Source organism: Zootoca vivipara, chromosome 7 (assembly GCF_965207765.1).
Source record: "Zootoca vivipara chromosome 7, rZooViv2.hap1.1, whole genome shotgun sequence".
NCBI classification, from domain to species: Eukaryota; Metazoa; Chordata; class Lepidosauria; order Squamata; family Lacertidae; genus Zootoca; species Zootoca vivipara.
This window is the reverse complement of record NC_142590.1, coordinates 81,828,099-81,844,107: the sequence shown is the minus strand read 5'-3', so window position 1 is coordinate 81,844,107 and position 16,009 is coordinate 81,828,099. Positions and strand designations below refer to the sequence as shown.

Here is a 16,009-nt window from a genome sequence, read left to right as displayed (position 1 = left end):
TAGTTTAAGACAGTAGGTAATAGAGAAGACATCTGAGGCTGTATGTACGTTGGCGTATAAACAACCAATCTAGAAGGAAAAACAGTAAGACCTCAGAAGAAGTGCTCTACGACTGAGCAATGGTCTTTTCCCAAACTTTAACAACGCCAGTTAAAGAAAGGGAACGTTAAAGGAAAGAATGTGGAATTTAAGTTGGTGGAGAGGTACAGGAAGAGAGTGAAGGGATTTGGGGCGGTATATCACATGATCTGATCCGGTGGGTGAGTTTCGTTTTCCTTCAGCGGTTAGAACATCAGCAGCCACACACTATTTAATTTACGAGATAAAGTTACAGGGAGAAGCAGCGTATTTACCCTGATTCCATCCTGGCAGGAGTATAATTTAACACTTGTCATCTTTCCATTTCGGAGAGGCTTTTTATGGCTAACGCCGAGCCGCGCAGCTGACATGCACACTCAACGGATTAGCATCTAATAACCATGTCAGCCCCGGAGTTTTACCTTGTGATCTCCAGTGCTGTCATACTTCAGAACGACAGGTTTATGGGGTTTGGCCAGCCAGCAATGCCAGCTGTGTGGTAAGACCCCCACCCCACCCCACCCCCACCCCTTTCATTTTAATTCTTCACAACTACGGCATACTAGAGCCGTTCTTCACTGTGGTGACCCTGACAAATAGGAGGAGGAGGAGGAGGAGGAGGAGGAGAAGAAGAAGAAGAAGAAGAAGAAGAAGAAGAAGAAGAAGAAGAAGAAGAAGAAGAAGAAGAAGAAGAAGAAGAAGAAGAAGAAGAAGAAGAAGAAGAAGAAGAAGAAGAAGAAGAGGAGGAGGAGGAGGAGGAGGAGGAGGAGGAGATGAAGGAGAAGAAGAAGAAGAAGAAGAAGAAGAAGAAGAAGAAGAAGAAGAAGAAGAAGAAGAAGAAGAAGAAGAAGAAGAAGAAGAAGAAGAAGAAGAAGAAGAAGAGGAGGAGGAGGAGATGAAGGAGAAGGAGAAGGAGAAGGAGAAGGAGAAGAAGAAGAAGAAGAAGAAGAAGAAGAAGAAGAAGAAGAAGAAGAAGAAGAAGAAGAAGAAGAAGAAGAGGAGGAGGAGGAGGAGGAGGAGGAGGAGGAGGAGATGAAGGAGAAGAAGGAGAAGGAGAAGGAGAAGGAGAAGGAGAAGAAGAAGAAGAAGAAGAAGAAGAAGAAGAAGAAGAAGAAGAAGAAGAAGAGGAGGAGGAGGAGGAGGAGGAGGAGGAGGAGGAGGAGATGAAGGAGAAGGAGAAGGAGAAGAAGAAGAAGAAGAAGAAGAGGAGGAGGAGGAGGAGGAGGGAGGAGGAGGAGAAGAAGAAGAAATGTAGATATGCTTTAAAAGCAAATGAAAGAAGTACAAGTCAGTGACAGAGTTAGCTGCAAGCACCCCACAGTGTGCCTTTTTGTCATTCCCCCCCTCAGGGATGACACCCGGGGCGGGACCCCCCCCCCACACACACCCCTTCCTATGCCCCTGGTACAAGTTTTCAGCTACTCTTGGAACTGGCAGTAGGTTGTGCCTTAAGGTAGTGCAAGGAACCTGATCTTTGCAAATTCCTGTGCAAAATGCCATGTGCAAACTTGAATTTAGATTTTGCACTTCTCCATATACTGCAGTTTTCAGCAATTTGGTTATGCCCAGTTATGCATTTGAATGCATATTTTGAGAGTTAGCATACACTGAAATGGTATTAAAAGAGAGAGGAGTATCTCTTCAGCTGCTGTTCCCATATCCCACACTTTTTTTAAAAAAAGCAATTGATCTCTATTTTCTCTTGGGTCTTTCATGCACTCATACATATATAGCTTTTTAACACTTTAATTATTCTGTTTGAAACTGTTAGGCACCCATATTAAGCGTTCCACATGAAGCAATTCCGCCCATATCGAGAGCTGGGTCTGCCACAGGCATTTCGAGACCTGAGGCAAACCATGGTGCTCCCCGGGTCTTGGCAGCAGCTCATCTTTTTAAAATGACACGACATAGTGTACCTAAACAAAGGACTCGGCCCTGTTTTTCCTCCTGCAGGGAAAGCCTGCCTTCCCCAGCCCCCTGCCTCTGCGCTGCAGCTGAGAGATGTATTTGCCATTTAGACCTCCCTGTTTGGTCCCCATGCTCCAGGAGGGTTGCCTTTTGCATTGTTAGAAAGCACTACTTGCATAATTATGCATTTTGAATGGTGTCTTTTTTCCCTTTCTTCTTTTTAAAAAATGCAATCACTTTTTTTTAAAAGGGAAGAAGAACCAAGGTGGATTGATAATGTCACAAGTGCCAGCCAATCAGCAATGTACAGGCAGCAGGGCTCGCTTTGCTCCCTACCAACTCAATTTGCTCATAGTCTTCCAACTCATCCTTGCCTGTCCACTCTACTTCTTCTTTTGCTCCCCCTCTACCCCAACCACACTTTCCTTGGGTCCTGCCTACTTTGTCCCGCTTAATTTGGCCAAACTGGGCTCTGTTGGCCAGATTCTCTAAATTCCTGCATCCATCTGTCTTGAGAGACAACGGAGTATGCCTCCAGAGGGGTGACATCAAAGTGCTGTGTTAGAGACCTCCTCAGGGTGCAAGCCTGAGAAGTTTGTATGGAGGTCCTGGGCTGCCCAGATAGCACAACTACTCTCTTGTCCTCACTGATGTGGTCCAAAGGGAAGCAGAGCAATACGTTTGGCACCAGCTTGGCTGCAGGAGCAGCTGGAAGGAGGCGCCATCCAACCTTCTTAGCATAGCTGCCAAGTTCTCCCTTTTTTTAAGGGAAATTCCCTTATGCTGAATAGGCTTCCTCGCGAGAAAAGGGAAAACTTGGCAGCTATGCTTCTTAGGGACTCCACTCCAGATTTGTGTAGGGTGTACTCCTTAGCCTTTTCTTCTTCCAAAGATATCCAGTAAGGTAGTTGAGGTTTAGGATCAGGTTGATGAGCCCCATCTGCCCCTCACTTCCCCCTACAGTACACACAGAAACCACCTAGGGTTGCCAGACTCAATAGAGGACAAGACTTCTGTGCCTTTAATTGCCCTGCTCTCTTTTGAGTGTGGAAACCTTAAAGAGAAACCAGCAGACCCTTTGTTTAATTTTCAAGCAAAGGGTCTGCTGGTTTCTCTTTAAGGTTTCCAGACTTAAAGGCACAGAAGTCCTGTCCTCTATTGAGTCTGGCAACCCTAAAACCACCTTCTTGACTGTTGGACCCCCTCAATCCAGCGGAACCTGTCTCTACATGCAGAGGAAGTCCCTAACTCACTGTGGGTTTAAGACCCACTGACTACTTGCCACAAGAGCATGATAATTATTAATAAAGAGGTCGCACATAAGATAGTAACCCGCTCTTTGCTATTGGTTGTCTGAAGCATTATACTCAAGTTCTTGCTAGCCCCGTCAAGATCCACAAGATGTTTGAAATGTCTCAGTGCATGACACCAAAACATTACATCCCCAGGACTTTTCTGGCCTTGAGTATAATAATAAATAGCTTTCAGCATTTCTCTGGTAGTAATTAGCAAATCAAAGTTCTATTCTCAGGGAGAACATATTCCTGGCACCAATGCTGGCTTATGATGAATATGTGCAATATAGCCTGATGTTAGTTTGTGGAACTGAGCTCTGGGTTAAAAATAGGGATGGGTGAACATACCCCATCAGTTATCATAAATAGCTTGCTAAGTTAGGAATCCAATGTTAGCTGCTCAGGTGAAAGTTCTTCATTGTTTCAAGATTTTGGGAGTGCCTGATCACCTCATCTGTCTCCTGAGAAATCTCTATGTAGGACAAGAAGCTACAGTTAGAACTGGATATGGAACAACTGATTGGTTCAAAATTGGGAAAGGAGTACGACAAGGTTGTATATTGTCTCCCTGCTTATTTAACTTATATGCAGAATTCATCATGCGAAAGGCCGGACTAGATGAATCCCAAGCCGGAATTAAGATTGCCGGAAGAAATATCAACAACCTCAGATATGCAGATGACACAACCTTGATGGCAGAAAGTGAGGAGGAATTAAAGAACCTTTTAATGAGGGTGAAAGAGGAGAGCGCAAAATATGGTCTGAAGCTCAACATCAAAAAAACCAAGATCATGGCCACTGGTCCCATCACCTCCTGGCAAATAGAAGGGGAAGGAATGGAGGCAGTGAGAGATTTTACTTTCTTGGGCTCCTTGATCACTGCAGATGGTGACAGCAGTCCCGAAATTAGATGGGATTCTTTTCTAGAGTATGATCTGCTTCTGCAAAGAAGGGCTTTATGGGGTGAAAATCCCTTCTGTTTCCAAAACTCAAGTCACCCATATCTCTTTGCCAGTGCTGTGCACTGAACCCCCTTTGAGGTCATCTCAGAGTAATGCCATTTGCCCTATGTAAGGAGGAAAGAAAGGCTGGATCCAAGCCCCTTCTCCTCCACCCAGCCAGTGATGGCAGCTATTGGGGGAGATGCATGCAACCCCCTTCTAATTATGACGAGCCTCTGTTTGGTGATCACATTCACAAAGATCCTCATGCACTGCGAGGATCTATGGACCAGAATGGCCGTGCATTGTCTTTCCAAGGGACTTTTGCCAATGGAAAAGACTGAAATGGGTTCTTAAGAAACAAGCAACAGACTGCTGCTGGGTAAATCAGCTTATGCCACTTCAGAGGCAATAAATACAGTTTACCTGCCTCCCCCCCTTATAGTCACCAGCAGGCAGATAGCGGCTGGCTAATGAAGTTTAGGCCATACCATATGCAGGGTGAGTGACAGGTTGATCTAGGTTCGCTCGACGCCACTGGAGCAGCAGGAGGTATTGACTGATTAAAGTGTTGTGGCTGCAGCATGAGAAATCTGTAGCATGAAATGATGTTTAAATACACGGTACTACATATACCGTGTTTTGAATATTTAATAAAATATCAAAGTTGTTCTCTTTGGTGTTTAAAATATTTATTTCTTAATTTTGGGCTCCCAAAAATAGGGGTCGTCTTATTTCTGTATTTTAATGTTTTGTTGGAAGCTGCCCAGAGTGGCTGGGGGCACCCAGCCAGATGGGTGGGGTATAAATAATAAATTATTGTTATTGTTATTGTTATTGTTATATGGGGGCATCTTATACATGGAAAAATACGGAGATAATAAATAGGACCAACTTGGACTAAAAAATGTCCATCAGAACAGTCCACTCATGAGAGCTGTGTGTAATGTGGGAGTTGTGAACAAACGCACAGCATGCTGTATTTCCACCCCTGCCCCCACAGGAAGAATTTGCAAGCATTTGCAGCTCCCACACCACACAAAACACAGATGAGTTGTTGTTGGCATCTGTCTGTCTTGGGAGATAATGGAGGAGTGCGCCTTCGGGGGTAAAGTCAAACTGTTGGAAGGTTGTGGCTGAAGAGACATGTTTCATTGCAGCTGGGGCAGATGAAGGCGTCCGGTTGTGCTACTGCAGATGCACCCCATGGCGTTTCTTTTCTCTGTGCTCCTCCCAGCGCTCATTCCTCCTCTGGTCACTGCTTTGGATGAACAACCTGACTGCCTGTCTCCAGACACTGCAGTCGTCTGCAAGGGGTTTCCACATGGCGGGGCTGATGTCGCTGGCTTCATGCCACATTTGCAGACATCTTTGTAATGCAGAGTTGGTGCCGGAAGCCAGTGTCCCATAGATCATGTCCTTAGGGATCCTGTCATATTCTGTTGACCAAGCCAGCGTAGATGTCGCTGGGACAGGAGTGTGAACGTGCTGGAAATGTGGGCTTGGGAGAGCACATCTCTGTTCGAAACTCTGTCCTGCCATGTGATACCTCTGGAAGGAGGAAGAGGAGCGGGCGACAGGCATGCACAAGGTAAGAGCATGTCTTTTGGTCCTGTCTTTTGGTTCTGCACTCTAGTGGGAGCTAACTGACTTGTGCCAGAGCAAAAAAAAACCCAAGGCCAGAGAGCAGAAGGTAAAACGGGACATCCGGGAATTGGAATTGGAAGCCGGAGTGGTAAATCCATTCCAGGTTGCCCCACTTAAAACGAGACAGTTTTGCGGTATGTCTTTTTATTTATTTATTTATTTATTTATTTATTTATTTATTTATTTATTTGCAACCTTCTCACGGTTCTGAACACACCCCTGAGTCCTTTTCCTCAAGAGAGCTGAGCCTTGTTCTTTTGCCTCCTGCTTTTCTTCCATTAGCCTTGGAATCTCTCCCCTCTGTTGTCATATCTCTTCTCTCCTGCTTTATCAGCCACTGTGTTCCATCTCCTGTTTAAAATAAGTTTGAGAGGGCGAGAGATGGAGGGGAGAGATCCCACAGGCAGGCTGTGCTCCAGAGAGAAGACAGACATAAGCTTTTAAAAATATAATTTTCAGGGGGGCTGAAGGTGCAGAGTGAATGGGGAATAGGTGCCACAAGCGCAGTAGCTCTAAAAACACTTTCACACCCACCTGCTTTTTCCTTTCTCTTTGCTACAACAGTCAAACCTGGATATCCCCGTTTGTATGGTTGCCGAGGGACAGCTATGGTTCTCTTTTCGTTAAATTTGTAAAAAACATTAAGCCACATAAACAAAAGTGAAGTTGCATCTTTTTCTTTAAATTGGTTTGTTATTTACAGCAGCACATATGCTGGCCCCCTGTCACGGATGCTGTAGTTGAGATTCCTGCATTGCAGGGGGTTGGACTAGATGACCCTCGGGGGTCCCTTCCAACTCTACAACTCTATGATTCTATGTCAAGTTCCACTCCAGAGAGTGGGGAAACAACTGAAGACATGTTTGTTCTGACTTGCTTCCCCAGCTGGATCAATGGGTCTTTACCATTAGTGTCCAATTGTTAGGGTTTTACTCTCGTTCGAAATGCATCTGTTGTCTTTGTGTTTTTAACTGTTTTCAACTATCTTATGTGCAAAATGCCTGGTTAATGAATCAACGGGAAGAAGAAGAGGGAAAGCAAGAGGAAGAAGAGAAATTCATTCGCTGTGATTCCTGCATAGCAGAAACTCTGCAATGCTATGGTTCTATGACCCGACCTGATTTTTTTCTTCCTCTTCATCTACCAGCTATTGGAATCATAGAATCATAGAGTTGGAAGAGACCACAAGGGACATCCAGTCCAACCCCCTGGCAAGCAGGAAATACCATCAAAGCATTCTTGGAGACTGTCTGTGCTCCCATGAGCTCTGATGCTCATCTGCACCAGATCTGAAATTTTGGTTGGTATCCTAGGAATAAACGGCTCAGGACCGCAGTACCTCAAGGACCGCCTCTTTCCATATGAACCCACCCAGATCCTGAGATCATCTTCTGAGGCCCTTCTTTGTGTGCCTCCTTCTCGAGAGGTTTGGAGGGTGGCAATATGAGAACAGGGCCTTCTCTGCAGTGGCTCCCCATGTGTGGAATGCTCTCCCCAGGGAGGTTCGCCTGGCACCTTCATTATACACCTTCGGGTGACGGGCAAAAACGTTCCTTTTTAACCAGGCCTTTGGTTGATCTGATTGACATCCTATGACCTTTTAAAATGTGTTTTGTTGGGGGGGGGGCTATTGGGTTGTTGTTTTCATTTTCATTTTGTATTTTGTGGTTTTATATCTTGATTTTATTCTGTGAACTGCTCTGAGACCCCCGATTATAGGACGGAATATAAATTCTAATAATAATAATAATACCTAGGGCCCAGACCAGTCCCAGCCCACCAGCATCCTGGTCCCTCCTAGATATGACCTGCCAGCCAACCTCCCTGCAGGCTGCCACTCTTGTGCAAGCAAAGCGAAGTCATAGAGGAAATTGCAGGTCACGGGGAGGCGATGAGACTTTCACAAACACCCGTAACTGCAGCCCTCAGCACTTGTGCTTTTATGAAGAGGATGCCCTTTCGCAGTGAGGGATTTATGCTGCCTTATTATCCTGAGCTGCCTGATGGAGGAGAAACACCCTATAAATCTGCAGTCCCTGGCGGACGCTCTCCTGACTGGTCTGCTCTCGCTGCCGAGCCACGAGGCGAGTGCCCTTTCCAGCGTTGGCTGCCAGAGCTAACCGGCAATTTAGATTTCGGAGCGGACAGTGCAGCAGCAGCACGTAATCCCCCCACCCCCCCGGAATCGGGATTTACGAGTGGCAACAGAAGCACGATGCCAAAGAAATCAATTACCCTAAAAGTTTGCATATATGTTCTCCTTCCTGTTCCCTATTAACTTAATGAAGCTCTGTGTACCTGAGGGCCTAGATGGAGCGTGGGGTGCAGGAGGAACAGGAATTGGAGGGTGATTTATTATGCTGCAACAAAATGTTGCAGCATGGTGTGCTCCTCTTCAAGATGCCAGCCAACCACTTCCCCCCCTCCCTTGGTTTTATAACCTGCCCCAGCCAGACGCTCCATTTCTCCATCATAGCCACTGTTGTTTGGGTTTCCCCCTCTTAGCATTTTTTTTTAATCCCTGAAGTTTTTCATTTACCGTATTCACTCAAATGTAATGCACACCTCTTTTGCCAGATCACATCATGGAAATTAGGATGTGCATTAGATTAGATGGCGTGTTACATTTGAGTAAATACGGTATCCTTCTCTCAGGTTCCCTGACAGCTTCTTCTGGTGCCTGGATGGTGCTACTTTGGCTACAGCACGTGACCGAATCAGAAAGCGAGATCACAGGCTTACTGTGTGCCCGGCAAACTAGCACAATAAATGCCTCTTTGGATAGAAGTTGTTGTGTGCAGGAAAACAACTCTGGGGTTGGGGCAACTGGCGAAAGTGTTTTACAATGTTTAAACAGTTCAAATTTTGGTTCCTCTGTTTTGTTTTTGTCGGGTTGAGGTTGGTTAGATGTTTAGTTGGGGTTGGCGGTTATTTTAAGTTGGGTATAACTGCAAACTGTTTATTATTTTTGTTGTTATTGTTATTATTGGTTCTGTTGATTTGCTGCTGTGTTTGTTGCCTGTATAGGATATTCTGGTTTTTTTTAATGTTTGAGGTTTTGTTGTATTTTTATATATTTGTTGTATTTTTATATATGCTGTAAGCTGCCCAGAGTGGCTGGGGAAACCCAGCCAGGTGGGCAGAATATTATATTATTATTATTATTATTATTATTATTATTATTATTATTATTATTAAACAACACAGGAGTCAGACCACTGCTCCATTTAGATAGTATTGTCTACACTGACTGGCAGCAGCTCTCTGGGTATTCAGGCAGGAGCATCTCTCAACCCAACCCAGAGAGGCCAGTGATTGGACCTGGGACCTTCTGAGCTACAGCCCTTTGCCCAATAGATATGCTATCCTGCCTTTTCTAAAAAGCCCTGAAGGCACGTCACTAGAAATGGTGCAGGCTACCTGGCAGCATTCCAGCCTCACTGAATCAGTTTCAGCAGTTCAGATGTGAGGACTCGGGTTCGAATCCTGAGCCTGCAACAACGCTCACGGGTGACTCTCAAAACATTTTAAACTTGGCTCATACTGCTTCATGGGCAACTTTGCAACCATGCCTCAAACTTTCCACATGGGCTGCATCAGTAAGATTTTTGGGGTGGGTGGGGGGGTGGGTCTCACATGGCAGGGCAGAATTTGAAACAAAGATGTGTTCCCACAACTTCCAAGCCCACATTCCCAGCATGTTTACGTTCCTGTCTCAGCAACATCCATGCTGACTTGGTCATGACCACAGAATGGAAGATCGTCAAGCCGTGTGTTCAAAACAGATGTCTAAGGACAGTAAGATTCATGCTAAGGATCAGTGCTCACTAGATAGTGTAGCATGAATCTTACTTACATATTTTGTTGAAAAATATCGGCTGATGAAGACTATTACGAAACAGTAGCATCATTCCAGAGACACTGTCCTTTCGAGGCTTTTGAGACGTCTTCTGTTGAAACTTTTGAAAGACTATTGAGAGGCTTTACTTTTGAAACTTTTGAGACGTCTTCTGTTGATACTTTTGAAAGACTATTGTGAGACTGTCCTTAGACATCTGTTTTGAATACACGGCTTGACGGTCCTCGCTACCACTCTGTTATATTGTACATAAGAACTTTGATTGGCTTACTGCTATAATTTGAATGATATCATTATTCTGTTATATCTTTTCTGCTAACTATTAGCCTACGTGTTGTGTTTGTATTGTTGTGATTAGTTCTTATTGCAACACAGGGGTTTGTTTTTGGTTCACAGAATGGAAGATGGCAGGACCCCCCAAGGACGTGCTCTACGGCAAGCTGGCTTCTGGCACCAGGCCAATTGGCAGACTAACCCTGCATTACAACGATGTCTACAAACGTGGCACGAGGGTTGGCAACATCAACCCTGCCATGAGGCAATCCCTCGCAGACGACAGCAGTGTCTGGAGACAGGGAGGCAAGTTGTGCATCCGTAGCAGTGACCCAAAGAGAAATGAGCATTTTGGGGAGCGCAGAGAGAAGAAATGCCATGATGCCTCTCCAGCAGGACAACTGGACACCTACATCTGTCTCAGCTGTAACCAAATACATCTCTCCTGCATCAGTATCTACAGTCACAGTGGGCGTTGCAATAGAGCGGTTCATAAAAAACATTTTTGAAAATTCCTGCTCCAAAGGTCTTATCTCACTACACTTGGTTTGAACAGAGACATAGGATTCTTATCTCATTATACATGATAAAGTGATCTTCAGCCATTTCAACCCTTGCTTTTTCATGCAAAACCATTTGCAGTCATTTTCAGTCATCAGCAGCAATCAGTCAGTCAATCACCCACTTCCACCACCCTTCTTTGTGATACCCCCTCCCCACCCCACCCCTCCCCACCCCTTCTCCACATAAGCGCCTGGGGACTCCTATTTCAGTGTATCTGAAGAAGTGTGCATGCACACAAAAGCTCATACCAAAATAAAAACTTAGTTGGTCTTTAAGGTGCTACTGAAGGATTTTTTTCTATTTTGCTTCGACTCAGACCAACACGGCTACCTACCTGTAACTACATTTGGGATTATATAGCCATATCTGAAATTTTATGCATGCCAGTTAATAAATTGACCCTTCTCCACGAAAATAGCTGTTTACTTGGCCGTTTTCCTATGTCATGAAGGCTGAAATTTCAATTCAGTGGAACAGGGTCAAGATACTAACTAAATAAAAAAATTCCTTCCAGTAGCACCTTAGAGACCAACTAAGTTTGTCATAGGTATGAGCTTTCGTGTGCATGCACACTTCTTCAGATACACTGAAACAGAAGTCACCAGACCCTTATATATAGTGAGAGAGTGGGGTAGGGTATTACTCAGAAGGGTGGTGGGAATGGGTGATTGGCTGATAGGTGTGGTAAACCTGTGGACGACTGTTAACGACTGCAATTGGTCTTACAGGGAAAAGCAAGGGGTGAGGTGGCTAAAAATAGCATTATCATGTATAATGAGATAAGAATTCAATGTCTCTATTCAGACCAGGTCTCTCCATGGTTTTAATTTTTTTAATAAGTTGCAATTTAGCAACTTCTCTTTCCAGTCTATTTCTGAAATTCTTTTGTAATAAGACACACACTTTGAGATCTTGCATAAAATTTCAGATATAGCTATATAATCCTTAGTGTAGTAGGATAAGACCTTTGGAGCAGGCTTTTTTTTAAAAAAAGTTTTTTATGAGCCGCCCTAGCGCTGCAACCTTCCAACAGCTTGACCTCACCCCCAAAGGTGCCCTCCATTGTCTCTCCAGACAGACGGATTCCAGCAACTGCTTCATGCTGAACTAAAAGGACAAGGGGGGGAGCAAAGTGGGTGCAGAGCTTGTTTGGATGATCCTTGCAAGACCTAGATTAACTTGCCACGCGGTGCAAGCCAGGCCATTGCCAACTGCAATGCTTGAGGGACATCCTGATAACACCTAGTGGTAACAAAAGCAAGCATTGGTTGAAAAATCCTCGCTCATGGTTTTGGCAGGCTTGAGTTTCTTTCTCAAGGGCAGAAACGCCTCTCCATCTCTCTGCTTGGCCTCGGGAATGTGGGAGGCCTCGGTCTGGCTAACACAATGTTCCAACGTGAAGAAGATACAAGATTTGTTGCTCCGTGCAGCTAGCGGCAGCAGGCCATCTCCAGGAGTCTCCCTGCACCCCAATCAAACACATCAATCCCCTAACACAACGGAAAACCGTTTCCCCAGGCAACCTGCCCCCTGATCTGCCAGGACTGAATTTTAGTGAGGGGAACTGAGGTTGAGTGAATGAATCAGGAGACAGAAATTTTCGATGCAAATGTGGAATAAAATTAAGAAAGAGATCGCATCTCTGGGCTGGAGCTCATTTCTTCAGCAATTGGCTTAAAATCCTTTTTATTTTCTGTTTATTCCCCTATAAGGCTAAGATTTCCCTATTTTGGTTTTAAATATTTCCCTTCTACTTTTACCCAAGCTAGTTTTCAGTTTGGATCATTCTGGATCCCACGCACTGGATCCTGGATTCCTCTTTCCCAACATCTCCCCCTGAGCGCACGGGGGCCCTTTCCACAGATCTCTGCTTGGACAGGTAGCTATAATTGACCCTCCTCCTTAATCTTCAAGTTAAACTGATATGAGGCTGGAAATTTAGTCAGCTTTCAACAAGTTTGAGCCGGTGAAAGTAAAAAGAGGAAGGACTCTACATGCTCATACTGATATTTTCCATTTATATAATGTTCTTACATTCCATTTCTATGTTACGGTACTTTAATTCATATATTTCAGCTATTGCTGGATTCGTATGCTGGGTTTGTATTGTTTTTATCATTTCTCTGCTTTGATTTAATTATAACCTTTCCAAATTATTTTTCCTGTGACACCTTTTTTCTGAGCAAGCTCAGTAAAACCAGATTTAATAAACTGTTTCCCCTCAGCTAAGCAGAAATTACTGTTATCCTCCAAGTATAGTCTTGTCACTTTTATGCAGGTTATTTGGTCAAATGTCATGTTGATGTGCCTGAAATCATGTTTACTTGAACAAATCTTCTCTATCTTTACCTTGGGTTGTTCTATGTATAAACTTGCTCAGACATCGTCATGCTAGAACAGGCTTCCTCAACCTTGGCCCTCCAGATGTTTTGAGACTACAATTCCCATCATCCCTGTCCACTGGTCCTGCTAGCTAAGGATCATGGGAGTTGTAGGCCAAAAACATCTGGAGGGCCGAGGTTGAGAAAGCCCTCCCCTTTGCATTCCTTGCAGTTAGTTGCTGCAGCAGACATAAAGATGCATAGCAAATAACCCCCAAAATTGTTGACCCGATTTTTCAATTGACTTGCCTAAGATCCAGGACAAAGCTTCACCTTTCAGAAATCCCCCCCCCCCCCGAACATCAATTCCACCTTTGAAATCCTGCTAATGTCCTGGAAAATCCGGACATATGGCAGCCCTAGCATAGCATGATGTAGGGCAGGCATGTCAAACCTGCGGCCCTCCAGATGTTTTGGACTGCAATTCCCATCTTCCCCAACCACTGGTCCTGCTAGCTAGGGATCATGGGAGTTGTAGGCCAAAACATCTGGAGGGCCGCAGGTTTGACATGCCTGATGTAGGGTATCATCACATGGGGAGGACTTGCTAACAGTGGGCGATTCCAGGCTGCCGCTGTTTGCAGGGGGGTGGGTCCCGACCACATCCTGGCAAATTCAGATTGTGCAATTAAAGTTGATTTGATCTTTTGGGGGTAAGGAAAGTGATGGGGAAATGCCCTGGAAAGTGTGGGGTGACAGTTGCATCCTCCCTGCAAAAAAGATCAGGATAAATGCTTAATAATACAGGTGGAGGAGAAATTCGATTCAGTTCAGATCCTACAGTAAACGAGCCTATGTTGCCCTTTCCAAAAACAGGTTGAGAACTGAAAAACAGCCATCCTTTGAAATTCACACTTCTCTAAATTTTGCCATGTGTACAAGTATTGTGTACAAAAATGCACTTACCACTGGGCAAAAGATTCCTGTATTGCAGGGGGCTGGGCTAGATGACACTTGTGGTCCCTTCCAACTCTATGATTCCATGATTCTGTTTGTGTGAGACCAGTGATTGTAGTGGTGAATTTTGAAGTGCAGGCGTTCACCCTGTCAGCTCCCAAGGACAGTTTAAAAAAGAAGGCAGCTCTGTTGATCCAGTACATGCACACACTGTCTACAATGACTTGCTCATCAGGTACAGGTAGGTAGCCTTGTTCGTCTGACGCCTTGCTTTTTCCTGCAAGACCAATTGCAGTTGTTAACAGTCGTTAACAGTCATCAACAGGTTTACCACTCCTATCAGCCAATCACCCATTCCCATCACCCCTCCCCACCCTCTGACTATACATAAGGGTGTGGTGACTTCTGTTTCAGTGTATCTGAAGAAGTGTGCATGCACACAAAAGCTCATACCTACGGTATGACAAACTTAGTTGGTCTCTAAGGTGCTACTGGAAGGATTTTTTTATTTTTGCTCATCAGGGTTGTACAATGGGGTGTCTTTCCCCCAATCCTATCTGGAAAAACACCAGGGATCAAAACTTCGCAACTTCTATATGCAAAATTGATCCTCTACCACTGAGCTACAGCCCTTCGCCATAACGTCCACATTGCATAAAGCTGTCCAAACTTATTCTGCCCAAACTTAATGGGAAAGTGAACATTTGGTGTTAAAAACACAAAACACACACGCACGCTGCCCCCTTTCTCCTCGCCATCCCACCCGCATGCTCCTCGTAAAGCCTTTGGAATGCCGAAATCTGTCAAACAATGCCTGGTGCCAGGTTTTTTTAACAAGACACTCTCTTGATGCCCGGTGCCAAACACCCTCTTTAAACAATGCTGAATGAAGGATAGCAACTTCTCCTGTTGTGGTCGCACTGTTGTTCGCAGGCCATATATAGGCAAAAGGTAGGGAATCCCCTGGGCTGGGAGGAGAGAGCTTGCAGGACAGCAAGCGTGCGTGGCAGGCTCCCCCCCCACACACACACAGAGCATGCATGGATATGTGAGCACTCACGCGCTTGCCTCCTAATTGCTTCCATCCCCTCCTGTACACACACACACACACACACACACACACACACACACACACACACACACACATGGCAAAGGGACTTGTGAGAAGCTGACCCCAGCTGATCCTCTGCTGAGAGAGACCAGGGGGCCTGGGCCAAAGGAACCCAAATCCCCTTGGTAGCAGGAGCTGCAAACACACCAACATCCTCTTTTTCCAGGGACGGGGCATCCAACTGCAGGAGCTAACAATAGTCCCGGGAACAGCCAAATAAGGGCCTTTAATGCCTTGGCTTAATGTCAGGAGAAAAAGAAAGCATCATCACAGCCTGAATTGTGCAAAGCTTTCGTGGAGCAGTTGCTGTTTGACAAGAGACACACACACAGAGAGAATCCATTTGTGAGCCAGACTCACAGTTCCAGCGCAGAACTTTCAAGGAGTAGCAAAAAAAAAAAAAAAAGGCTCCTTCTATTTCAGTGGCCCCTTGTGCCTGGGCTTCCCCAGTTCTTCTGTGGCTTCTCCTTCCTTTTAGAGATCCTTGAAAAGCTCCCTTCTTCCAGAGTCTGCTGCCTCTTCGGTTGTCTTATGCCAGGACTTCTCCAAGTAAAAAAACCAAAAACTCCTGTGATTTCTCCTTCCCCTTAAAAACCCCTGCTAACCTTGCTTTTTCCAGAGTCCCTTTCTTTAACTCTTTGCTTTCCTGACCACGCAGTTACCCTGCCCCTGATGTTTTGGTGGCAAGGCTGGCATAGGTAATCATTTGCACCCGAGATTTGTAGTAGGAGCACAAAACACAACAGAATCAGCTTCTCTCTGTCTGCCTACAAGGAAATGTCTATTTTTCTAGAAAAGGAGGTCCCAGAACGTACCATTCACACCTCCCTTGTTCTCTTATAATGGCAATGGCGCCCACCCGAGAGGTGCCGGAATTGAGTTCCAGTGAGTTGTGGCTGAAAAAACGTCCTGACTATATGGATGCTTCACTCCCCCTCCCTTTTTTGGGGGGGGTTTACATACACATCATTTGGGTGCCGGGTTCCCCTACTTACTCCAGGGCTGGTGAACCTCTGCCCCTCCAGATGTTGCTGAACTACAATTCCTACCTA

The 16,009-nt window shown here is 45.2% G+C and overlaps 1 long non-coding RNA gene across 1 annotated transcript in view; it reads right to left on the bottom strand.

Moving 5' to 3' along the window:
* LOC148685164 (uncharacterized) overlaps positions 1 to 15,109 on the bottom strand; it is a 34,512-nt gene extending 19,403 nt beyond the window's left edge. The window contains exons 1-2 of the long non-coding RNA XR_015951184.1: positions 15,020 to 15,109; positions 13,856 to 14,123 (exon numbers count right to left, since the gene is read on the bottom strand). This is a non-coding gene — a long non-coding RNA (uncharacterized LOC148685164). The remainder of the gene's footprint in view (positions 1 to 13,855; positions 14,124 to 15,019) is intronic.
* Positions 15,110 to 16,009: the final 900 nt, after the last annotated feature.